At 40.1% G+C, this 26,871-nt stretch overlaps 2 long non-coding RNA genes across 3 annotated transcripts in view; one reads left to right on the top strand and one right to left on the bottom strand.

The window, feature by feature from the left end:
- Positions 1-26,871, top strand: part of LOC135229340 (uncharacterized) — a 203,010-nt gene that overhangs the window by 132,818 nt on the left and 43,321 nt on the right. The window lies entirely within an intron of this gene.
- LOC135229339 (uncharacterized) overlaps positions 1-26,871 on the bottom strand; it is a 58,991-nt gene that overhangs the window by 8,710 nt on the left and 23,410 nt on the right. For both annotated transcript variants that reach the window (XR_010320118.1, XR_010320119.1), the window contains exons 2-3: positions 8,047-8,194; positions 858-1,032 (exon numbers count right to left, since the gene is read on the bottom strand). This is a non-coding gene — a long non-coding RNA (uncharacterized LOC135229339). The remainder of the gene's footprint in view (positions 1-857; positions 1,033-8,046; positions 8,195-26,871) is intronic.

Here is a 26,871-nt window from a genome sequence, read left to right as displayed (position 1 = left end):
ATGCCACCGGTATTTCAAATACCACCATGTTCACCCATGGTAGACTGGTTTGAGTGGAGCTCTGGATTTAGACAGACTAGGAAAAAGGACCTAGTGACCTATTTCTAAAAACAACTGGCCAGTGAAATCTTACAAATAGTACTGGAACACTGTCTGATTGAATGACAGAGGATAACCCCTTAGGTTGGAAGGCACTCAAAATATGAGTGGGGAAGAGCTACCTTCTCAAAGTAGATCCCACTTTAATGACGTTTCCTGATGGGGCACAACTCATAATGAGAAGAAACTGATGCAAATATCCTTTAATAATCAGAACGTGAAATGAAGGAAGTATGAATCTAGGGAAATTGGAAGTCATCAAAAATGAAATGGAATGCATAAAGGTCAGTAATCCAAGGCATTAGTGAGCTGAAATAGCTTGGTTTTGGACATTTTAAACTAGACAATGATATGTTCTACTATGCCAGGATTGAGATACTGAAGAGAACGGCATCATATTCATCGATAAAAAGAACATTTCAAGATCTTTTCTGAAGTAGAACACTACGATCAATAGGATAATATTCACAGGCCTACCAGGAAGACCAGTTAATAAGACTATTATTCAAATTTACACACAAATTATGAATGTGAAAGATGAAGAGGTTGAAGGTTTTTACCAAGTTCCGCAGTTTGAAACTGATCAAACGTGATGCATTCATCAATCAAGATGTACTGATAATTACGTAATTAGAATGCGAAGTTGAAAACAAAGCAGACAAATCAGCAGTTGGAAAATAAGGTATTGATGATAGAAATGACAATGAAGCTTACATGATAGAATTTGGCAAGACCAATGACTTATTCATTGCACATACCTTTCGTCAGGAACATAAATGGTGATTATACTCGTGAACCATTCCAGGCAGAATAGATAGGAATCAAATTTGTGGAAGGTGATGATGGAGAAGGTCAATACCATGAGTCAGAATCAGGCCAGGGGCTGACTTCAGAACAGATGATCAGTTGCTCATATTCACGTTCAAGTAGAAGCTGAAGAAAATTAAAACAAGTCCATGAGTCAAAGTATGCCCTTGAGTATATCAAACCTGAATTTAGAGACCATCTCAAGAATAGATTTGATGCACTGCACACTAATGATCGAAGACCAGATTAGTTGTGGGATGATAGCAAGGACATCATATATGAAAAAAACAAAAAGTCATTAGAAAGACAGGAAAGAAAGCAAAGACCAAAGAGGATGTCACAAGAGACTCTGAATCTTGCTCTTGAATGTACAGTAGCTAAAGAGAATGGAAGGAAAAATAAAGTAAAAGAGCTCAACAGAATACCTGAAAGGGAAGCTGGAGAAGACAAAGTATGATAATAATAATGTGAACAGATCTGGAGTTAGAAAACCAAAAGGGAAGAAAACACCTGGCATTTCTCAAACTGAAAGAACTGAAGGAAATATTCAAGCCTCTAGGTGCAATACTGAAGGAAGGATTCTATGGGCAAAATATCGAACAACACAGGAAACATCAAAAGAAGACGGAAGGAATACACAGACTCAATACGCCAAAAAGAATTGGTCGACGTTCAACCATTTCAGGAGGTAGCATTGGATCAAGAGCTGATGGTACTGAAGGAAGAACTCCAACCTGCACTGAAGGCATTGGCAAAAAACACGGCTCCAGGAACTGATGGAGTACCAAATGAGATGTTTCAACACAGGGACGCAGTGCTGGAGGCGCTCACTTGACTATTCCAATATATTTGGAAGACAGCTACCTGACCAAATGACTGAAAGAGATCTATATGTGTACCCATTTCAAAGAGAGGTGGTCCAACGCAATGCGGAAATTATCGAGCAATGTCATTAACATCCCACGCAAGAAAAATTTTGCTGAATATAATTTAAAAACAGTTGCAGCAGTACACAGACAGGCAACTACCAAAAATTCAAGCTGGATTCAGAGGAAGACATGGAACGTGGGATATCATTTCTGATGTCTGATGGATCTTGGCTGAAAGTAGAGAATATCAGTAAGATGTTTACCTATTTTTGTTTCCTATACAAGCACACTCAACTGTGTGGCTCACGACAAATTATGGATAGCTTAGCAAAGAATGGGAATTCCAGAACACTTAACTGTATTCATGCGGAATATCTACGTAGACCAAGAGGCAGTCATTTGAGTAGGGCAAGGGGATACCGTGTGGTTTAAAATCAGAAAGTTATGTGTCATGGTGGTATCCTTTCACCATACTTACTCAATCTGTATGCTGAGCAAACATTCTGAGAAGCTGGTCTCGAAGAACAAGAACATGGCATTAGTTTTGGAGAAAGATTCACTAACAACCTATGATATGCAGCTGATACGACCTTGCTTGCTGAAAGTAAAGAGGACTTGAAGCAGTTACTGATGAAGAGCAACCACTACAGCCTTCAGTATGGATTACACCTCAACATAAAGAAAACAAAAATTCTCACAACTGGACCAGTAAGCAACACCATGATAAACAGAGAAAATACTGAAGTCATCAAGCATTTCATTTAACTTGAATCCATAATCAATGCCCACAGAAGCAGCAGTCAAGAATTCAAACAATGTATTGCATTGGGCAAATCTGTTGCAAAAGACCTCCTTGAAGTGTTGAGAAAGAAAGATGTCACTTTGAGGACTAAGGTGTGCCTGAGCAAAGCCATGATATTTTCTATCACCTCACATGCTTGAGCAAGTTAGACAATGAATACGGAAAACCGAAGAACTGATTCATTTAAAATATGGTGTTGGCAAAGAATACTGAATATACCATGGACTGCCAGAAGAATAAACAAAACCATCTTGGAAGAAGTACACCAAGAATGCACCTTAGAAGCAAGGATGGCGAGACTTCGTCTCACGTGCCTTGGACATATTTTCAGGAGGGACCTGTCCCAGGAGAGGCTCATCATGCTTGGAAAAGCTGAGGGTCAGAAAAAAAGAGGAAGGCGCTCAACAACATGAACTGACACAATGGCTGCAAGAATGGGCTCAAACATAGCAATGATTGTGAGGATGGTTCAGGATCAGGCGGTGTTTCATTCTGTTTTACACAGGATCGATGGCATCTAACAGCCACAACTAACATATGTATGCATATATATATGTATGTGTGTATGTGTGTGTGTGTATATATATATACCCATTGCCATCGAGTCGGTTCCAACTCATAGTGACCCTACAGGACAAAGTAGAACTGCCCCACAGAGTTCCCAAGGAGCGCCTGGTGGATTCGAACTGCTAACCTTTTGGTTAGCAGCTATAGCTATTAACCATTATGCGACTAGGTTTTCCATATATATATATTCTCTTCACTAGTTTTGCATCTCTAGAGATCCCAGCTAAGACATTTGGTACCTACTGTGGTTCTAGAGGAACCAAATCTTAAGGATGAGTTTTCTGAATTGATTCTCAAGTCTGGCTAGTCTTAAAGGCACTGATGACTGTCTCCAGTAGTAAACAGGCTATTGCTAATCCATGGTGGGAGGTGACAATAGAAATACGCAAAATACTACTACCACTGGATCAAATATTTGTGAGAGACAAGGCTCTGCCTGATTACATATTTGATACTTTTCTATAATTTTGTCAGAATAAGAATAATAAGGAAGCTGCTTGGTTAGTCCTGCTTTTGCTAGTCACACTGGTGAATGAAAGAAATGGGCTCAAAGCTGAAGCACCACATACAAGATCTGAAAGCTGCCACTTGTGCCCAGAAAGAAAACCATATTTCTTATAGTAACAAGGCTAATGCTGCCAAAAATAAACTCAGATTCTTATCATAAGAGTGACTGAATTAAAGCGCCAGTTGAATATCCAGCCTCAAATGGTGTCTGAAGTTAGAGTGAGGGCACTGATTGGGAAGAAATGGGATCCTGAAACTTGGGATGAGGACATATGGGCAGACAGTCAGGAAGCGGGGGACAATGAACCTCCAATTTCTGTTGAATCGCTCTTCCTAACAGAACCAGACCTCTTACTCCCATCTGAAGAGATTCTCTAATTTTGCCTGCTAAGGCACCCTTCCCAGTAAAACAATTATCCCTTCCACCTCCATCTAATGAGATTACCCTCAGCTGTGCCTGAAGTGTCTTGTTTGAGTTATCTCCTGGGGTGGTATCTGGGGCATTGCCTGGGGCATCACCTTAGGCAGATGTCTTATAAGACACGGCTGAACATCCCACTGCCACTGCCCATTTTTGCTTCTAGACCTATACCTAGACTTCAGTCCCAACAAGCCCCAAAAGGTGAACTATGAAGTGTGACCCAGGAGAAGGTATGCTAAACTCCAAAAGAACTGCTTGATTTTTCTAATACATACATACATACAGAAACCTGGTGAACATGTGTGGGAATGGCTATTATGGGTGTGGGATAATGGTGCAAGCAACATAAAGGTGGATTAGTCTGAGTTTATTGATATAGACCCAGGAAGCATAGATTCTTCATTCAGTGTTTCAGCTTGAGAGGTTAGAAAAGGACGTCATAGTTTATTTGGTTGGTTTACTGAAGCATGGATTAAGTGGTGGCCTACAATAAATCAAGTGGAAATGGCAGATCTGCCATTGTATACTGTAGGAGAAGGTAACCAAAGGCTGAGGGAAACTGGCAGGTTAGAATGGATTTATTAGGCTGGACCCACAGACCCACACACGGAGTGCCCAGAGGGCTTTCTTTGTACCATAGCGGTGAGGTACAAATTTGTGCAGCAAGCCCCAGCATTATTGAAGACTTCTGTGGTTGCTATTTTATGTAAGTAAGAGTCCACAGTGAGAACTGCCCTAACTGAATTAAGACACCTAACTACAATGCAGTTGACTGGACCCCGTGGTGGTAGCAGCCAAGTGGTGGCACTCAATCAACAAAGACAAGGTGGGTGTGGTTACCATAACAGACAGTAGAGTCAAAGCAGTAATCAGAATAGTCTGCTCACATGGATTTATGGCAATGGCTACTTAGTCATAGTGGCCCTGGGAGTGAAAGAGCTGGGAAATGTACATCTCCTGGTACCTAGTGTCTTAGATATCTAGTGCTCCTGTAACAGAAATACCACAAACGGATGACTTTAACAAAGAAAATTATTCCCTCACAGTCTAGGAGGCTATAAGTCCAAATTCAGGGTGCCAATTCCAGGGGAAGACTTTCTCTCTGTCACTCCTAGGGGAAGGTCTTTGTCACCAATCTTCCCCTGGACAAGAAGGTTCTCAGCACAGGGATCCTAGGTCCAAAGGATGCACTGCTCCTGACACTTCTTTCTTGGTGGTACTGAGGTCCCCCTGTCTCTCTGCTCTTTTCTCTTTTATATCTCAAAAGAGACTGACTTAAAACACAACTTAATCTTGTAGATTGAGCCCTGCCTCCTTAACATAACTGCTTCAAATCTTCGCTCATTAACATCCTAGAGGTAGGATTTACAATACATTGGAAAATCACACCAGCTGACAAAATGGTGGATAATCGCACAATACTGGGAAGCATGGCCTAGTCAAGCTGATATATACATTTTGGGAAGACAGAGTTTAATCCGTAACACCTAGTATGCAGCTATCCACCTGTTAATGCCTTTTTCTCCACACCTGTTTGGAAGTATCACCAGAAACAGTGTGCCTTCTCTCTGACCTAAGTATATAAGGACCAAATAATATAGAGGAATCTCTGTTACATTTTCTCCATCTTACCAATATTTGGCCTCATAGGCAGACCCAGTCACTTAATTGCACGGCAGAATGAAGAGATTAAAGCCCCAACATTCTTGCCAGTGGACAAGGAAGGTAGCTGCTCAGACATCAGAGAGCCTCAGAGAGACAGAGACCAGGTGGCTCAAGAGAGGGATACCATAAAGTTGTTTTTCATACCCCCCTCCACTCCCATAGTTGCATATGCTTTGCTCTGACTCCAAGAAGTAGATCAATCCTTTGAGAACTGCATTATGGGTTAGAACACCAACAAGGTCCCAGACTGAGTGACACTCCCATAGATTACAACCAAATATCATCGCAAAGTCTTCAAAATCTGAACTGACATCTGAGCCACAGCATCCAGAAGTTGGGAAAGAACCTGCAGCCTGAACATAACTGGGTCAAGTGATTGCTAAAACAAACAACATCAACATTTTCTGTAAGATTGAAGTAAGACATAGTCTTGGAATCATAGACAAAAACTTTAAAAAGCTACTTTAACCACGCTCAAAGAAGTAACGGGCACACCTTAGAAAAATAGAAAAATACATAGAAACCATTCACGAATGAAAATTTTAGACAGGAAAAATAGAGATAAAAAATTCACTTGATCAGCGGAATGCTGTTGACAGACAAAAGGATCAATGAGATGAAAATAGTTCAATTGAAAATATCCAATCTGAAAACAGAGGACAAATATTGAAAAAAAAAATGAACAGAGCCTCAAAAAAATCCAAAAATATCTAACATTTATTTACTGGAATTCCATAAGGTGTAGAGAAAATATGTGGTGTAGAAAAAAGTATCTAAAGAAATACTGGCTCAACACTTTCCCAATTTGTTGAAAGACATAAACTTACAGATTCAACAAGCTATGCAAACTCCAACAAGTTAAACTCACATAATTTTACGCCCAAATGCCTCACTGTCAATTGTGGAATAACAAGGACCAAGAAAATATCTTCAAAGAAGCTAGAGAGAAAACAACTCATCTCACACAGGAGAAACAATTGGAATGACTCTGTATTCATCATCAGAAGCCATGGAGGCCAAAAGGCTGTGAAAACAACATTTTTTCAACACTGAAAGAAAAGAAACATTAACCCAGTGTTCTATAGGCTGTTATTTCCTTCATGAGTAAAGGAAAAATACTGACATTCTCAGGTGAAGGACGCTTAAGAGAATTCATCGCCACCAGACTTGTTCTAAATGAAACACTAAGGAAGTTCTTCAGGTGGCAGGCTTGGAATTTCAGGAATTATGGAAAGCAACAAAGTGGAAAGTACCTTCTGAAGTTTGCCGTTCAGCCAAAGATTAGACAGGTCTATAAAACAAACAATAACACACGTGAAGAAAGTGTTTCTTAGTTCAATCGTGTGTATGAGACCAAAAGTGCAAAACCTGCCCAAAAGCACAGAAAAGAGGGCAGGATGGAACAGGAATCATGGCGGATGGAAACGGGGAACTGGAGCATAGAAGAGAATACTGACACATCATGAATATTGCCACCAATGTCACAAAACAATTGTGTATAAATGGCTGAACAAGAAAGTAATTTGCTCTGTAAAGTTTCAAATAAAGCACAATAAAAAATTTTTAAAAAGTGGTAGGTATCTGGGTAAACATATTATGCCAACCCTGCTGTCACTGCACAACATGGCGCAGGACTCCCCTCTTTGGAAAGACTTTCTAGCCTATTTGGAAACACTTTGGAATATACTCTTGGTGGCAAATTAGTATTAGAGAATGGGATTATTTTGAAAATATGAGATGTCTGTACTCATGCCTGGTGAATAAACTGGATAATAAAATTTTCAGAGCGAAATGAGATGTTCTAACAGAAAAATAGGCCTGAATTCCCACGTGGGCCATGAGCCTACTCTGAAGGCCTTTCCCAGAGAGGCATTTCAGGCACTTCTAGAGCAGCAGGAGCACTGGGGAATGCATGTATCAACCTCCCCCAGGGCCTTCTCTGAGGAGTAAGTACCTGCTTTAGTACTAAGCTTAGGGGTTCATAAATAGTCATTCTGCATAAGGTCTTCAGGTTCAAGTCTGTAATCCAGCTGGGATTCTGTGTGTGCTGCATCTCTGCATCAAAAGAACATACTTCTAGAAGCAGAATGCCAGGAGAGAGGCGGTTGGGCAGTTGGGGGTGGGGGGTGCTGCGCAGACAGGGGTGCCCAAGGGAGGCACAATATAGTCATTCTGCAGCAGGTCTAGTCATTCTGCATAAGAATTAGAATGCTTCTGTCAATGCATAATAGTTTACATACAGGACATAAACAAAGTGACTGAAGGACAAAGTTGAATAGTAAACCAAGCCACTCCCTGTCAATCCTTACCTGAGAGGGTCTTCATCAGGACTTCTGGGGATGGAGAACTACACAGTAAACGCTGATTTATTTTACCTCTTCCTTCCTCAAGAAACAGGAACTGGTGTTAAGATGTCAGGTGTCAAGCCCCAAACTCCTCTTCTGGTCTGTATTTAAGCTGTATAATAAAACTGGGATCAGGCAATCAGCCGTGAGCAGACAGACCCAGAGTATTCCCAGTGCCCCACATCTTTGAGCTCCAGTGAGATCCTGTTCTTAGTCACTAGATTAGCAGAGGAGCTGAAAGACTGAAATTCCGTGTTTTAAGGCAACTTGGGCTTCAAACAGTCACTTATTGCTAAAGTCATATTTCTCTGTGTTAATTTATGATCCTTAACTCAAATCCGGAGTTTGGAGCTCATTTTGATAACTCCTCATTAGTCTGCATAGACTAGATTCTGCTCACAGTCAGTGATGACAATGGAGGAAACAAAGTCCCTAGCCCAGAGGAGGGACTGCTCCCCATATTTGGGGAAATGCCCCTGGGAAGCATCGGCGAGGTGCACTTTGGCCTCTGTGGCTTTGCCTTCTGCTCCTGGAATTGCACCCTGGGGGCCTCCATATGCAGACCCAGAGTCCGTGGGTGACCACAGCTCCCCCGTTCTGGGTCATCGTCCGGACACACGTTGCGATATGCTTCCTGCCCTCCTTTCCAGCATAAGCGCTGCGATCACAAGTGGCAGAACCAGTTCTCAGGTCCAGACCCTAGACCTTGCCCTCCTCGGCCTTAGGCTTCCCCTAGTCCTGGTGGAACCTGCAAGCCTGGCGGATGCGAGGTTAGCACCCGGCTGGGTGGGCTTGGGCCTGTCTCAAAAGGCTCATGGCGCACGCAGGTTCCTCCTCCTTGGAGCCTGTGGGCTTGCGGTGGGCAGCCCGGCATCTCCTGCCTCCCTCGGGCGCCCTCTCTGGGCAGCAGCTCCCCTCCCCCTACCCCACCAACCACCCAACAGTCGCACTGCCTGCTTTCTGCTTCTAGAAGCGCGTTCTTTTGATGCACACATGCAGCACACACAGAAGCTCAGTTGGATTACAGACTTGAACCTGAAACGCACAACTTTAAAACTACTAGACTGGGGGGGGTGGGTATTGGCAGTGAAAAAAGGAAAAAAAAAATAAGAAAGAGAACAATTACAAAAAAAGTATTAGAAGACTGTATCCTCACATTATGGACTCAAGAAGGTTGCGGATAAACAACTGCATAGATAGCATACTGTTGTCTCTTTGCAAATAAGTCTTAAATGAGGGAATTTGGTACCGGGAAGAGTTGCAGAGCCTGACTTTGGGGAAATCTGGGATTGATGAATTGCCTTGCATGAGGCTACAAGCCCTGATAATCAATATTTGAAGATGAGATTCGAGCAACCTAGAACATGCATCAGAATTTTTTCTAAGTAAATTAGCACCAGAAGATGCCTTTAACCACGAAATAAAATGGGTCAGTAGTTCAAGATCTCCCTACAAAGAAAATGGCAGACCTAGATCGTTTCCAGTCAGGTTCCAGCAAACATGCAAGAAACAGTCATTTTAATCTTGTACATAGTCAACAGAGATTAGAAAACCATGAGATACTCCCCTAACTTGATCCTTAAGCCTAGTTTAAAAATGATAACAAATTTTAGAGAAGGATGGTAGAAGAAGAGTTAGAGGACAAGCACACTCAGTAACTGAAATGCAAAACCCTACGTAAGATGCCAGCAAAGGAAATCCAGCAAAGTATAAACCACGTAACATGCCATGATCAAGGCGGTTTATTGTAGGCATACAAATTTGAGTGAACGTTAAAGATTTAGTAATTTCACTCACCACATGCATAGGTGAAAGAAGCGAAGACATATGCTCACCTCAAGAGATGGGGGCAAAGCAGGTTGATAAAATCCAATCACACGGAGAGATAAGGACTAGGAACAAATATAGAACAGAAAAGGAGTTCCCGAACGTGGAAAACTACAACTAGCATGATAGTTCATGGTGACGTGTGGGACATTCTCTTTAAAATTAATAAACAATAAAATAAGGGTGCTTCTATCATTACTTTTATTAAACATTGAACACCGGAAGTGTAAGCTAGTACAAAAAGAGAAAAAGTATAAATGCTATTCATAGATTATAGGACTGTCTCCATTGAAAACTGTAGAAAATAATGGAATTAATAGTAATCATAAATAAAAAATAAATTGAAATTTCAATGCATCAGCATCAAGCTGACTCTGTCATAGCTCTTAGGTGAAAGCAAAGGACACTGATAGGGAAAGAGCAGGTTCGGGTGGTCTAGACCAAGGAGGGAAGAAAATTATTCTGCACTGGGCTGAACTTATAAGAACGGGTATGTGTGTTAGCTACCTAGTCCCTCCATAACAAAAAATAACACAACTGGGTGGCTTTAAAGAACAGAAATTTATTTTCTCACAGTTTAGCAGGTAGTCGTTCGAATTCAGGGCATGGCTGTAGTGGGAGGTCCTTCCTTGTCTACCTCAGCTTCTAGTAGATGCCAGCAATCATTTGTGTTCCTGGCCTTCTAGAAGCATCTGTCTTCTTTGTCTGTCTTCCTTTTCACCTGTTTGTGTCTGTGTGTATTCTGCTCCTTTTATAACTAAGAAGAGTTAGGCTTAGGACCCACCCTACATTGGTATGACCTCATTCACATAATAAAAGCAGGCCCCCTCTTTCCTAACAAGGTCAGATTTACAGGTACAGGGGTTAGGATTTCCACATACATTTTGGAGGGACACAATTCAATCCCTAACAGTCGACTTACCAGATATTCTGGATTGAGAGTACTCGCATGAACAGCTGAGAGTGGTTCCAATTCTTTGCTACATTTGTTGGCTGAAACTTGTCTCAATGGTCACCCAAAGGAATGCTGGAGCAATTTATTGTGTAGGACCTGGCCAACCATTCCTAATCACATCCATTGTGTGGAAAAACACACAATCCCATCACCAAAGCCTTGAGAAATTCATGGATAAGAAAAGAATGGTGGTTGGAACCAAGAATTGTTTCATAGCCTAGATAACATGGTGTAGCTGTTAGATATTCACATGGAGATGTCAGGTAATAAAACTTCACCCCACACGGAGATGTCAAGGATAATACCAACAGCTAATGTTCATTGAGTACCTACACTGGTGCCAGGCACTCCTGTGCTTTTCCTTTCATGTTTGCTTTCATGATGGCCATATGAGGAATGTATCATTATAATGCATAAAGAGGTCAATACAGAGAGTTAGGCTGACATTTGAATATATGAGTCTGGACCCAGGAGGAGTTTGAATGGATGGAGGTATAAACCTCATGTCCTTAGCTACAAATAGACAGCAGTGAACTCACTGAGGCATCCTAGAGGGAGGGTGTCAACAGAGAGAGGAGCAGGCACCAAGCCCAAGGGTACTCGGGTATCTAGAAGCCTGCCAGGTGAACAGCAGCCAACAAGCCTCTCTGAAGTCCAGTGTGGTTCCTGGAGGGTTGTCTGTCCTTGCTCTCAGCTGCATTTCCCCAGTGCTCCTCCCACCTGCACTGGGTTGTCCCCTTCATGACGACAGGGACAGTGTGTACCTTTCACCACTGTATCTGCATAACATAGACTATTTCTGGCCCATGGAATATACTGACTGAAAGAAAAATAAACAAACGATAAGTACGTAAAATCCTTCGTAGTTGATACCTTGGGATACATTAAGGGGCTTCATGAGTAAGAGGGAGAAAAACTGATCAGGGCTGCTTCTGAGACCATCTCTTAGGCGTAAAGAGTGTTAAACAATAATTAAACAAAGAGATTTAATGACAGAGATGTATGTTAAAAAGATGTAAGTATACGTTGAAGATTACTAGAAACATGCACATTTATTATTGCAACTATAGTCAAATCGTTAAAAAACATATACTACATGCACACAGAATATTATAAAGTAATTTAATGCCCTCATTAAAAAAAAAAAATTTATCATGAGAAAAGACTAATGATGAATGAAAATATCAGGATATAATATCCGTGTTAATATACATAAATGTGTGCGCTAATACACACATGAAACCAGTTGCCACTGAGTCAGTTCTGATTCATGATGACACCACTGTACCAGAGTAGAACTGTACTCCATAGGGGTTCCAATGGCTGAGTTTTCGGAAGTAGGCTGCCAGACCTCTCTTTCACAGCAATTCTGGGTGGACCTGAACTCCAACTTTCTGTCAGCAGCTCAAGATATTAACCATTTGCATCAACCAGAGACTCTAATACGCATACATGCCAATGTAAGTAAGATAACAGACATATCGGAACGTTAATAATTTATTCTATGCATTACGTATGTTTTCTTGTTATTTATTGCATACTTTCCCATTGCTTCCAAGTTTTTGAGGAATAGAATGTACTTCTGGAAAAATTCATGAGAGATTTTTAAGTAATGAAATAATTAACAGAAACAGAATGAGTAAATCTGTGGCAAGGCAGCCCATGAACCCAAGATTACAGTAACACTGGTATGAAAAGGAGAATTGTGGAGTCCTGAAGCTCAGTGGTCCCATGCATGCATCAGGAAAGAGGGAAGAGCAAATAAACAAGGAGAAAATACAGTGAGCCAGAGGAGTGGGAGCCCTCTGTTGTGGGCACAGTTTTCTCATGAAACTTTAGATGGACACAATGGGTGGGATTATCCACTTCCATCACACAAACATTTTTATTACCCTTGATTTTAACGGAACTATGTTATAAAAACAAATGATAAAATAAAGTATAATAAAAGAATAAATCTCATAGTGGACTACTATCATTTTCCCCAGCCACTGAGGAGGGCAGGAGACACACACAGGAAAGAAGATGGAGCAGTGTGAAGAATCATGCCTAGGGAAGTAGGCAGCCGTGCAGGACCAACTGGAAGAAATGGCACATTTTTTCTGAGACCTACTCCAGCTCATAACAAATTATGGATAACATGGGGAAGAATGAGATTTCCAGGACACTTAATTGTTCTCATGAGAAACCTGTACATAGAAAAAGAGGCAGTCATCTAAACAGAACAAGGAATACTGCATGGTTTAAAGTCAAGACAGGTGTGCATCTCCATTGTATCCTTTCACCATACCTATTTGACCTGTATGATGAGCAAATAATCCGAGAAGCTGGACTGTCTGAAGAAGAATAAGGCATCAGGATTGGAGGAAGACTCATTAATAACCTGAGATATGCAGATGATACAATCTCGCTTGTTGAAAGTGAAGAGGCCGTAAAGCATTTACTGAAGAAAATCAAAGACTACAGACCAACAGCCTAACAACAGGACCAATAAGCAACATCATGACAACGGAGAAAATGTTGACATCACTAAGGGCTTCATTTTACTTGGATCCACAATAAACACCCACGGAAGCAGCAGTCAAGAAATCAAACGACACATTGCATTGGGCAAATCTGCTGCCAGAGACCTCTTTAAAGTGTTCAAATGCACAGATGTCACCTTGAAAACTAATGTGCGCCTGACTCAAGCCATGGTGTTTTCAGTCACCTCATACGCACACGAAAGGTGGGCAATGAATAAGGAAGACTAAAGAAAAATTGAAGGCACTGAATTACGGTATTTGCAAAGAATATTGAATATACCACGGACTGCCAAAAGAATGAACAAATCTGTCTTGAAAGAAGTACAGCCAGAATATTCCTTAGAAGCAAGAATGGCGAGGCTTCATCTCACATATTTTGGACATGTTGTCAGGAGAGATCAGTCCCTGGAGAAGAAAGTCATACTTGGTAACAAGTGGCCACAACAACCGGCTCAAACATAACAACGACTGTGAAGGCGACAATAGGTAGTTTAACATACATTTTGACCCATACGAATTAAAATTTAAACAATTATTTCATGCCTTTTTGTAGCGGTTTCAGAATATACAATTAAAATAAATGTAAACAATTAACAGAAAAAATCTCTGAAAATAAAATTTAATTTTTTTAAGTCACTGCTCCATAGCCCAAATCTAAATGGCTTGATATAAAGCACTGGTATTTGTGATTCACAAAAAGCAGGTGCCAATTCCTGAACTGAAGTGACAGGAGAAACTCCCCATGCTGTTAGAGCCCTGAGTATGGGCCCTAATCCAATAATCTGTCCTCATTAATTCCTTTTCATTTCATCTCTGTGAAAGAGGGGAGGGAGAAGGTGAGAGAGGGTTACATGTGCCTATTCTGTTCTTTAGCATCTAGTTCACTGCCAGGAACAACTATTCATAAGAGGCTACAAAACATTAAAGTACAAATAAGGAGGAAAACCTCCTAGTATATATATGTATTAGGTGGCACAAAGAGTTAAGTGCTCAGCTACTAACTGAAAGGTTGGCAGTTTAAATCCACTCAGTTGCCTTGGAAGAAAGGCCTGGCAATCTACCTCCAAATGGTTACAGCTATTGAAAACCGTATGGAGGGCAGTCCTACTCTGAAAACTCACGGGGTCGTCATGAGTGAAAATCTCCTCAACGGCAACTGGATTGGTAATCTATATATGGCATAAATGTTGGGAAAATTAGTTTCTGAACATATACACGGCATACAGAATACACTGCACATTAGTATTATGTGCCAAAACCCACTGTCATCAAGTCGATTCTAACTCATAGTGACCCCAAAGGACAGAGTAAAACTGCCACATAGGGTTTCCAAGGCTGTAAGTCTTCACTGAAGCAGACTGCCACATCTGTCTCCTGCAGAGAGGCTGGTGGGTTCGAACCACTGACCTTTCAGTTAGCAGCCAAGTTCTTTAGCCACACAGCCACTAGGGCTCACTGCTGTCATGTACAGTGATTACATAAGCAAATTCTGAAACAAACTGCCTGGGTTTAAATCCTAACTCAATCTATCAGCTGGTTGATCTGGGAACGTTACTTTACCTCTCACTGCCTCAGTTTCCCATTTCTAAAATGAGTCTTATTCAAAAGGTTGTTACGCAGGTTAAATAAAACACACAAGGCACTTAGAAAAAGGCCTTACACACAGAATGAACACAATAAATGTTAGCTTTCATAATTATCAAGGGAATACAAACAGCTTAGTTGAAGAAACTTCCATTGAGAAATAGTTGCGTTCCAAAATTCATGTGTAAAGTCATTTACATCAACTGTTAAAGTTGTATGTTTAGATTCAAGTGATTACTGAGGTATGATCTTGAACAGAGTTCAGGGGACTATACAGGCTGACTCTGCATGCCCTTCTCCTGCACATCCATTCCATCTCCCTTGGAGCCCAGACATCATGTTATCAATTAAACCCCTCCCACACTGGTGGTGTAGTGTTTAAGAGCTATGGCTGCTAACCAAAAGGTCATCAGTTCAAATCCACCAGGCGCTCCTTGGAAAGTCTATGGCACAGTTCTGCTCTGCCCTATTGGGACGCTATGAGTTGGAATAGACTCAGTGGCAATGGGTTTTTAATGGGTATGAGTTAACTGTTCAGTGCTTAAAGACATACCCAAAGCAACCACGAACACAAAAGTATAGTAAAAAGTTCTTATTTCAGAATAGCAAAACCTTTTTCTAACACAGTGGTGAATTAGGGTGGACTGTGTATCAAGAGGAGGCCTGGTGGCATAGTGGTTAAGAGCTCAGCTGCTAACCAAAAGGTCAGCAGTTCGAATGCACCAACTAGTCCTTGGAAACTCTATGAGATAGTTCTACTCTATGCTATAGGGTCTCTATGAGTTAATATCAACTAGGGTCTGTACGGGTTGTAATCAACTTGATGGTGACAAGTTTGATTTGGTTTGGATTAAATTATGACCCTAAAAAACGTGTGTTTCAACTTAGTTAGGCCATGATTCCCACTATTGCCTAGTTGTCCTTCATTTTGTGATTGTAATTTTACTTTAAGAGGATTAGGGTGGGATTGTAACACCACCCTCACTCAGGTCACCTTTCCCTGAGGTGTGGCCTGCACCATCTTTTATCTCGCAAGAGGTAAAAGGAAAGGGAAGCAAGCGGAGAGTTGGGGTCCTCAGACTATCAAGAAAGCAGCACCAGGAGCAGAGCATGTCCTCTGGACCCAGGGTCCCTGCACCTGAGAAGCTCCTTGACCATGGGAAGGATAAGGACAAGGACCTTCTTCCAGAGCCGAAAGAGAGAGAAAACTTTCCCTTAGAGCTGATGCCTTGGACTATTAGCCTACTTTAATGCGAGGTATTAAATTTCTCTTGGTTAAAGCCATCCACTCATGGTATTTCTGTTACGGCAGCACTAGATGATGAAGACAGTGGGTAAAGGTGGAAGGGGTGGATGAAGGACAAAAAAAGAAAAATGGACAACAAGAGAAATATAAGAATTCAGAGAACTGTGAAAATTTAATTCCTGAATATACTTTCTTTCTCCTCCCTGTAACTGTAAGGACTTTTCTCATATACAGCATATATAAGTAAATCCTTGCAATATTTAAAACACTTAGATTTTTGTAAAACTCATTCTCTGAAAACTCATGGTGGCCCCATTAATTTGTGGCTTAAAAACAACTCAGAACTAAAAAGAAGCATAAATAAATAAATAAAGGCACTGCTGTCATTTGCGGGTGATGTTCTTTTCCTGCTATCCACAACCCACACACTTGGGAGTTAATTTTCCAGGGTCAGTGTTCACAGACCATCCTCTTTCTCTCACCACCACCCCACCACCCTTAATTATTTAGAAAAGGCAGGGCCAGTCAGTGCTCCAAACATCAAGATTTCTCTCTAAAATGCCAACTCGCACTTGGGGAGCAGGCTACATTCTCAGCTATCAGCAATTCCACTAGCCCCTGCAGATAAGGAACATGTCTCCACTGAACTGCTCGTTGTAATTAAAAAAAAAAAAAAAGTAAAAAACTGTTTCTTAAAACCAGAAAAAAAAAAAAACAGGCATTTCCCTATTACCCACCCACCCCACTCTCCCACACCGAGTGCTCCCCTCACCACACACACACTCAAATATTTCCTACCAAGGGTGTGTCCCAAGCACGGGGTCTGGCTCCGCTCTTCTTTTACACCCCTTGGAGGCCTCTGGAGAAACCATACCTTTGGTTGGCAATTCCCTGAACCCTGCCTATTCAAGCTGGCACTTATTCAAAAAGGCAGGTGAGTCTTCAAGTCAGGTTTTTAAAAGGAGTTTAAGAGGAGCCAGGTGATATGCTTACTCACCCTCAAGTTTCTCAAAGGTAATAATTTCTTGAGATGTTTACAATGTCTCAACTATGGGTTAATTAAATCCCTTAGGATGGTGGGCATAGGAAAATCCTGCATCTCAATGCCCCCCACTTTGAAAAAAAAGAGGGGGAATCTCCAAAATTACAAATTTGAATTTCTACATACTTGATTGAACTAAGGAGTAAGTTCCTCATGTGTGTTATTCTTGGTTTGAGCTTGGTGGTGCAGTGGTTAAGAGCTCAGCTGCTAACCAAAAGGTCTGCTGTTTGAATCCAACAGCTGCTCCTTAGAAATCCTATGGGGTAGTTCTACTCCGTCCTATAGGGTTGCTAAGAGTCAGAATTCACTGGATGGCAATTGGTTTGTTTGTTTTTCAATCTTTGGCTGAAAGGTAGACTTTGTTATCAATTTATTAAATCAACTGGTAATTTGCTGGATATTTCTCATACAGGAACTTATGATGTCTTCAAATCCAGCCAATCAGGTTTAGGAAGAGAGAAACTTCTCTACCTTAGCCTCCCTGCCACTCCCACACCTTTTTCATTGATTTCCATGCCCTGTTTAAGTAACATCACTCATCACTTCTCACTGTCTAGGTTATCTGACCCAATTCATGGCAGTCAATTCCACCTGAGCCCTAGGATACCCTCATTTACATACTCTGCCCTGTTCCTTCACCAATGGCTGACCTCACATCTCCCCTTGAATGTCTACTAGGCATCTGAAACTTAATGTGGTTCAAATAAAATTCTTCGTCCAAGTGTCTTATCTACCTCCCAGTCTTCCTTATCTCAGCAAATGTTCTCACTATCCTCTGGATTGTTCAGGACAAAAACCTAGAAATCATCCTTGATTTCTCTCCTTTATTCAAATCTTGCATCCAATCCATTGACACATATTCTGGACTCTTGGCGCTACCTTAAAATAAATCCTGACTCTATCCACTTCTCACTACCTCCACCTTACATCCACCATCATCTCTTGGTGAAAACTGGACTCCGTGCCACCGATCTTCCCTCTTACAGTCTACATAACAGCATCACCTCAGTGGCTTCTCATGGCAATTAGGAAAAATTCCCAAATCCTTCCCATGGTCTTTCATGATGCGGGGCTTGCCCACCATACTAACCTCATTTCCTAACAGTCTTCCCTCGGTTCACTCCACACTAGCCATGACTTATTTCCTGAGCTTCCTCAAAACATGCCAGAACACTTGGTTATTAAAGGGCCTCAGAAACAACTCTTTCCTTTATTGGCAATATCCTCCCTCCAGAACTTCATACAGCTATTCTCTCCTTTGATATAGGTCAGTTATCTCCTCAAATATCCTGATCCCATAAGCCTTTACTAACTATTAATCTAAAACAGCTCACCCCACTCATTCCCTCACATGCAACTCTGTCTTATTTTCAAAATATTTAGCTCTCCTTGACATTTTTTGTTAATTATTACCTGTAAATGTATTTTTTGTGGTTGAGAATATATGCAGCAAAACATACACCAACTCAACAGTTTCTACCTGTACAATTTAACGACATCGGTTACATTCAAGTTGTGCAACCATTCTTACCCTCCTTTTCTGAGTAGTTCCTCTGTCATTAGCATAAACCCACTGCTCCTTAAGGTTCCTATCTAATCTTTTCAGTAGCTGTTGGCAATCTGATGCCATATAGACAGTTCTTAAAAGAGCATATGCTCAAGGTAGACCATTTTTATTAGTTAAGTAGCTAATGTTCTGGAGCCCTCGTGGCACAGTGGTTAAGTGATACGGTAGCCAAGCAAAAGAAGAGCAGTTTGAATCCACCACCTGCACCTTGGAAACCCTATGCGGCAGTGCTATTCTGTCCTACAGGGTCTCTGAGTCGGAATCAACTCAATGGCAACAGTATGGTGTTTTCTTTTTTATACTTCAGTTTTAAGATGATTCAAGGGAAGGCTTTTGGTGTAATGTTTAAAGATTATCTCACGGCAATAGTTTCAGGAGTTCATTCACCCTCAATGGCTCCAAAAAGTCTAGGGTTCATGAGAATCTGAAATTCTGTTCTGCATTTTCCCCCTTTTGATCAGGGCTTTGCTATGGACTCTTTGATCAAAATGTTCAGCGACAGTAGCCGGGAACCTTCTGGTTCTTCTGGTCTCATGGCATGCTAGATGTTCTTTTAAAAAACATGAGTGGATGCTGGAGGTTATCAAATACTTATTTTATTACACCTATTAGTATAACCACATTTATTTTTCCTGTACATATGGCAAATTATACTGATTCATTTTTGAATGTTAAACTAACCTTGAATTCTTGGGATAGACCCAACTTGGTCATAATATATTCTTCTTTAGAGTATTGCTGGATTTGTTTTGCCTATTTCTTTTTATATTTTGCATCTATGTTCATCAGTGACATTGGCCTGTAATTTTCCCATCTTGTGCTGCTCTTGTCAGGTTGTGGTATCAATATTCATTCTACAAGCTTTATAAAATGAGTTTGGGTATATATTTCATTTTATATTGAAGAATTTGTGAAGTATTTCTTGAATATTTGGCAGAATTTGCAGGAAAAGCCATCTGACATGAAGTTTTCTTTCTGAGAATAGTTTGAGCTCCAATTCAATTCTATTAACAACTGTGGAATTACTTTTGCTTACTGTTTCTTCTTGAATCGTTGTTATTAACTTACATGGTATGATACGTTTGCCTACTTTACCTAAATTTGCAAATTTATTAGCTAATATGGTTCATAACATTCTCACATTATCTTTAAGTTCTGCAAGATCTGCAGTCATTTTCTTTCTAATTCCTGATATTCGTTATTTATACCTTCATTCTTTTTCACTTGATCAATCTTGCCTAAAGTTTGTCAATTTTACTAGCATTTTCTAAGAATTAACTTTAGTCTTCGTTGATCGTCTGTTGCATGTATCCAATCATTAATAGAAACAAAAATTCCTATGAATGTTTGTTTCTGTTTTTTTCCCAACATTTTGAATGGATGTTTAACTCACTTATTTTTCAAAATTTGTTCTTTCCAATTATATTTTTAAGGCTATAAGTTTCCTATATTATATTGTCTGTACTGCACCAATTTTTATATGTACTATGTTCATAATTGTTCACTTCAAAATATATTCTAATTTTCATTATGATGTCTTTTTTAATGCCTAGTATTTTAAAATATCCAAGCACATGGAGATTTTGTATTTTCTTTTTCTAAGATGGTTTTTTTTTTTAATTATGCTGTACTTACACAGTATCCTCTATATTATTGCAGACTCTTGAAATTTGTTGAGACTTGCTTTATAACACAGTATACAGTTAATTTTTATAAACACTATGTATGTGCATGAGATGAATGTATATTCTTTAGTGGTTAGATAATGCACACACATACACATATATCAATTTGGTATTTTTATACATGTTAAATCTTCTGTATCCTTGACAATTTATGGACTTCTATGTTTCTGAGGGGTGTGTTAAAAATCTATTATGATGCATGATGTCAAAAGGAGCCCCAGTAGTGCAGTGGTTAAGCACTCAGCTGTTAAACCTTTTGATTTGATCCACCAACTATTCCACAGGAGAAAGATATGACAGTTTCCTTCCATAAATATTACAGCCTTAGAAACCCTTTGGAGAAGTTCTACTCCATCCTATAGTCACTATGAGTCAGAATTGACTCAACAGCACATAAGAAAAAATGTATGATGTGATGGAAACTGAGCAGTACGAAGGTATAAGAATTGGTCCTACCTCCAGGGTCAAAGGATGAAGGACAGAGAAAACAGCAGAGACATCCAAAAGCTTGGAAAAAAGGGGGCTGAGAGGACAATGGTTGGTGGTTTAAGGGCTTTGAAGGGCTACCACATATACTGAAGAATCTGAAGTGCAATATTCTTGCCTAAGGATGAAGACATGCTCATAAAGATCCTGACAAAGCTTTAGGCTTGCACCTCTGGCTGATCTTTGGGCTCCACGGGGGCAGGAAGTGAAGGCTAAGGCAGAGTTTTAGGTGCTCTTGCTTAGCACTGAAAGAACACCCCAGTTCAGAGCCAATCTGCAAAGACTGGGATAATGTTACTTTTTCTTTTTGGCTACAAGCATTTAAAGAAATCACTGTCAGGTCATGAACTGACTGCTGTCATAACAGAACAGAACTTCAGTGTCCACACATGAGAAGACATACAATCTTTGCAGAACTAGTTTGGAAACATCACTAAGCAAATGGATGACTGGCCCTCAACAATTAAAAAAAAAAAAAGCAAACCCTAATGACTGGAGGGACTCTGATTTCCAGAGTTACATTATAATATTTAAGATATCCAGTTTTCAACACACTATTTTAAGTCATAAAAGGAAAAAGAAAAGGATGGTTCATTTGTTAAGAAGAAAGAAAGAAGAGAATGAACACAAAGCATCCCTAAGGAAACACAGATATTGGGATTACTAGACAAAGATTTTAAACCAATTGTCTTAAATTTCCTCAAAGAGCTAAAGAAACCATAGACAAAAAAAAAAAAAAAAGAAACCAAGAGAAGAATGTATGAACAAGTAGAAAATATTAATAAAGAAATATTATACAAAAGAACCAAATAGAAATTATAGAGCTGAAAAGTAGAATAGCTGAAATAAAATTTTCATTAGAGGAGCTCAACAGCAGATTTGAGCAAGAAAGCAGGAAAATGTAAACTTGAAAAAGCACAACTGAAATTGTTCTAACTGAGGAGCGTAAAGGAAAAAGAATGAAGAAAATGAACAGAGCCTAAGGGACCTGCGGGACAACATCAAGCATACCAATATACTCATTAAGGAGTCCCAGAAAGGAAAGAAAGATGAAAGGACAGAAAGAATATTTGAAAACGTAATGACTGGAAGTCTCCCAAATGTCATCTAGATATCCAAGAAGCTCAATAAACTCAAAGGACAATAAATACATAGATATCCACAGAGAGACATAATCAAAATGTCAAAAGACGAAGACAGAAACTTGAAAGTAGCAAGAGATAAGTGACCCCTAATGTACAAGAAGAGAGTCTCAACAAGTTTAACTGTTGATTTTTCATCAGACACCATTGAGATGAGAAAATAGTGGGATGATGTATTTAAGATACTGGAAAAAAAATACAGAAACAAAACTATGAACCAAGATGTCAGTATCTAGCAAAACTATCTTTCAAAAATGAAGGGGAAATTAAGACATGCCCAGATACACAAAACCTGAGGGAGTGTGTTAGCAGCAGAACTGCCTTATGAGAAATGCTACAGGGAATCATTCTGGCTGGCATGGAAGGACACTAGACAGTAACTGGAAGCCATAAAAAGAAACAAAGACTCCGTAAAGGTAACTACTTAGATAAAACAAAGTCAGTAATATTTTTATAGCACGCCTCTCTTTTTTTCATATGTGATTTAAAGCACGAATGCATAAAAATACTTACACATCTCTCTTAATGGACACACAATGTATAAAGATGCAATTTTTGTACCAGCAACGTAAGTAGGGGAGGTAACTGAGCTGAATAAAAGCAGAATTTTGTATACTGTTGAGGCTAAATTTGTATTAATTAAAAGAAGATTGTTATAAATATAAGATATTAATTGTAATCCTCATGCTCACCACTAAGAAGTTAAAAAATATAAGGAAAGGAAACAAGGAGAGGATCAAAATTGTACACTTGAAAAAAAATCAGTCAAACACAAAAGTGGACAGTAGTGAAGAAAATGAGAAACAAAATACGTATATGACCTACTATTACAAAGTAGAAGATATAAGTCCTTCCTTATCATGAATTGCTTTAAATATAAATAGATTAAATTCACAATTGGGATCATTAAAGTTGTGTGTTAACTTTGTTGGACCATGATTCTCAGTGCTTTGGCAGTTATGATGTAGTTTAGCAGTCGTAAAACGATGCAATCACTTCCATGATGAGATGTGATATAACGTGATTACCTCCATGATGGGATCTGCTGTGAGTAGCCAATCAGATGTAAGGGAGTTTCCTCAGGGGTGTGGACTGCATCCAATATAGGTGGACTTTCTGGCAAGGCTCTTGAGCTTTTGCTCACTCTGAATCCTGCAGCTGGCTCCTCTTCATCTGATCTCAAGTTTTTGGGACTTGAACTCTCAGCTTACCTTCCAATTTTGGGATTCATCAGCCTCCGCAGTCTGTGAGCCACGGGCTGCCAGCTTACCTGCCGATCTTGAGATTTGTCAGCCTTTGCAGCCTGTGAGCCACAGACCTGTTGTATGACCTGCAGATCTTCAGTTCTGCAGTCCCTGCATCTATGTGAGTCAGGAGAAGCCACCAGGCTGACCCATGGACTTGAGACTTACCAGCCTCTACAGCCTCGGGAGCCATTTCCTTGATATAAATCTATTTATATATAAATACATACATATATATACATCACTGGTTTTGCTTCTCTAGAGAACCCAGCCTAAGATACCAATTAAAAGACAAACACTGGCAGAATGAATAAAAAAATCATTCAATTGCTATCAAGCTGATCTGACTCATGGTGACCCCTCGCCCCATGTGTGTCAGAGTAGTAGTGACACACAAGTGTGTCAGTTCAACGGCTAATTTTTCAAAAGTAGATCGCCAAGCCTTTCTTCCGAAGTGCCTCTGGGTGGACTCAAACCTTCAACATTTTGGTTAGCAGCTGAATGCATTAACCGTTTGCACCTCCCAAGGACTCTATGTTTATTTCTGTATTACTTGTCTTTATACTATATACATACACACACACATAGACATCCATGAGTGGTTCATACAGATGCTTTGGACTTCGACTAGCAGGGCTCTATTAATTATTGATAGAAAAGTACTGATACCAATTACAAATGCGTATTTGTCCATTTCCCCTTTCAGATTTATTAGTTTTTGTATTTTGGAGCCCTGTTGTTAAATATGTACACATTTAGGATGGTTGTATCTTTTTGGAGAAGTGAACCTTTATTATGTTATGTCCCTACCTATTCCCAATAATACTCCTTTTTCTGAAGTATAATTTGTCTGATATTAATATAGTACTGCAGTAGAACTGGATAATTTTCAACCATTTCAAGAGGTAGCATAAGATCAAGAACTGATGGTATAAAAGGAAGAAATCGAAGCTGCATTGAAGGCATTGGTGAAAAAACTATCCTCTCTCCACCATCTTCACTAACTCTGACACCAACTGTCCCTCACACAGCACTCCCTACTTCTCTGCTGGGTTCAATAATTCATTGCAACGGCCACACAGAGCTCACAGTCCATATTCATGATTATGGGGTTTATTAGGGAAGTAACAGTTATAACTCGGGCTCAAAGACACTCAGGATACAGTTCTTCTATCAGGACAGCCTCTTCCCTCCTGTGCTCATAGGTGTGCCTCTGCCTGGCCTTGGGCCTCTCTCCAAAGGCACTCAGCTTTCCTTCTCCCTGGGCCAGCATCTCCTATAGCCGGGTCCCTGTTGCTTGGTCTCTCCTGCCATGGCATCTTACCGTCTTCAGGGTTACAGCTTCCTCTCTCTATCTCAGTCTCCTGCTTCTAGGAGCTTCTCAGTGCAGGGATCTCAGGTCCATAATATATGCTCAGCTCCTGGCTGTTCTTCCTTGATGGGAGTTGAATCCTCCTCTTTGCTCTGGAACTGGTTCTCTTTGAAGGGAAAACTAAACAATCCCCTTGGTGAGCCACAATTACCCTATCACACAGTCCTGCCCAAGCACCAGGGTGGATGTTATAAGACCATGGCTAGGAAGGCCACACAAAGTAAACAATCACATCACAGTACCTTGGACTCATTTTTCGAGTGAAGTATCAAAAATCCCATCGGAACGGATTGGTAAAGAACATAATCAATGGCAAGAACATTTTCATAATTATGTTTTCTGTATTTGGAAGAAATCTATAGCACTATTCTTATTTTGCCAATTCACAGGGATCACAGAGATTAGTGGTAGATATTGCAGTACCAGAAAACTCTCTGGTGAAACAGTCTGTGAGCAGTCTTACAAACGTGGATATTCCACCACAGTCAAAAGAATGACGTTACATTAATCATCAAAGAGAACATTTCAAGATCTAGCCTGGAGTACAATGTTGCCACTGATAGGCTAAAATCCATACACTTACAAGGAAGACCAGTTTATATGACTCTTCAAATTTATGCACCAACCACCAATGCCAAAGACAAAGAAATTGAAGATTTTAAACAACTTCTGCAGCCTGAAATTGATCAAACATGCAATCAAGATGCATTGATAATTACTGGTCATTAGAATGTTAAAGTTGGAAACAAAGAAGGAAAAGTAGTTGAAAAATACAGCATTGCTGATAGAAATGATGCCAGAAATCTCATGACAGAAGTTTGCAAGACCAGTGACTCATCCACTGCAAATATTTTTTTTCAACAACATAAACGGCAGCTATACACGTGGACTTTACCAGATGGAATACACGGGAATCAAACTGACTACACCTGTGGAAAGAGAAGATGGGAAAACTCATATCATCAGTCAGAACAAGGCCAGGGATCGATTGTGAAACAGACTGTCAATTGCTCATATGGGAGTTCAAGTTGAAACGGAAGAAAAGTAGAATAAGTCAAAAAGGGCCAAAGTATGACCTTGAGTATATCTCACCTGTATTTAGAGACCACCTCAAGAATACATTTTATGTGGTAAACACTAATGACTGAAGACCAGGTGAGTTGTGGAATGACATCAAGGATATCACACATGAAGAAAGCAAGAGGTCCTTTAAAAGACAGGAAAGAAAGAAAAGACCATAATGGATGTCGGAAGAGACTCTGAACGTTGCTCTTGAATGTCGGGTAGCTAAAGGGAAATGAAGAAATGACGAAGTAATAGAGCTGAACAGAAGATTTCAAAGGGTGGCTTGAGAAGAAAAAGTATTATAATGACATGTGTTAAGATCTGGAGATGGATAACCAAAACGGAAGAACACACTCAGCATTTCTCAAGCTGAAAGAACTGAAGAAAAAATTCAACCCTTGAGTTGCAATACTGAAGGATTCTACGGGTATAATATTAAATGACGCAGGAAGCATCAAAAGAAGATGAAAGTAATACCCACAGTCACTATGCCAAAAAGAATTGGTCGACCTTCAACCATTTCAGGAAGTAGCATATGATCAGAAACCGATGATACTGAAGGAAGAAGTCCATGCTGCACTGAAGGAATTGGTGAGAAAAAAAAGCCTCCGAGAATTGACGGAATACCAACTGAGATGTTTCACCAAATGGATGCAGCACTGGAATCACTCACTTGTCTAATCCCAAGAAATTTGGAATACAGCTACCTGGCCTATGAACTGGAAAGGATCCATATTTACACCTATTCCTAAGAAAGGTGATCCAACCAAATGTGGAAATTATCAAACAATATCATTAATATCACATGCAAGTAATATTCTGCTAAAAATCATGCAAAAGCAGCTGCAGCAGTACATTGACAGGGAACTGCCAGAAATTTAAGCAGGATTCAGAAGAGGACATGGAAGGAGGGATATCACAGCTGATGCCATATTGATTCTGGCCAAAAGCAGGGAATACCAGAAAGATATTTAAACCTGTGTTTTATTGACTATGCAAAGGCATTTGACTGCTTGGGTAATAACAAATTATGGATAACATTGCGAAGA

Source organism: Loxodonta africana, unplaced genomic scaffold (assembly GCF_030014295.1).
Source record: "Loxodonta africana isolate mLoxAfr1 unplaced genomic scaffold, mLoxAfr1.hap2 scaffold_236, whole genome shotgun sequence".
NCBI lineage: Eukaryota > Metazoa > Chordata > Mammalia > Proboscidea > Elephantidae > Loxodonta > Loxodonta africana.
The sequence above is the reverse complement of the archived record's forward strand: the minus strand, read 5'-3'. Positions and strand labels throughout refer to the sequence as shown.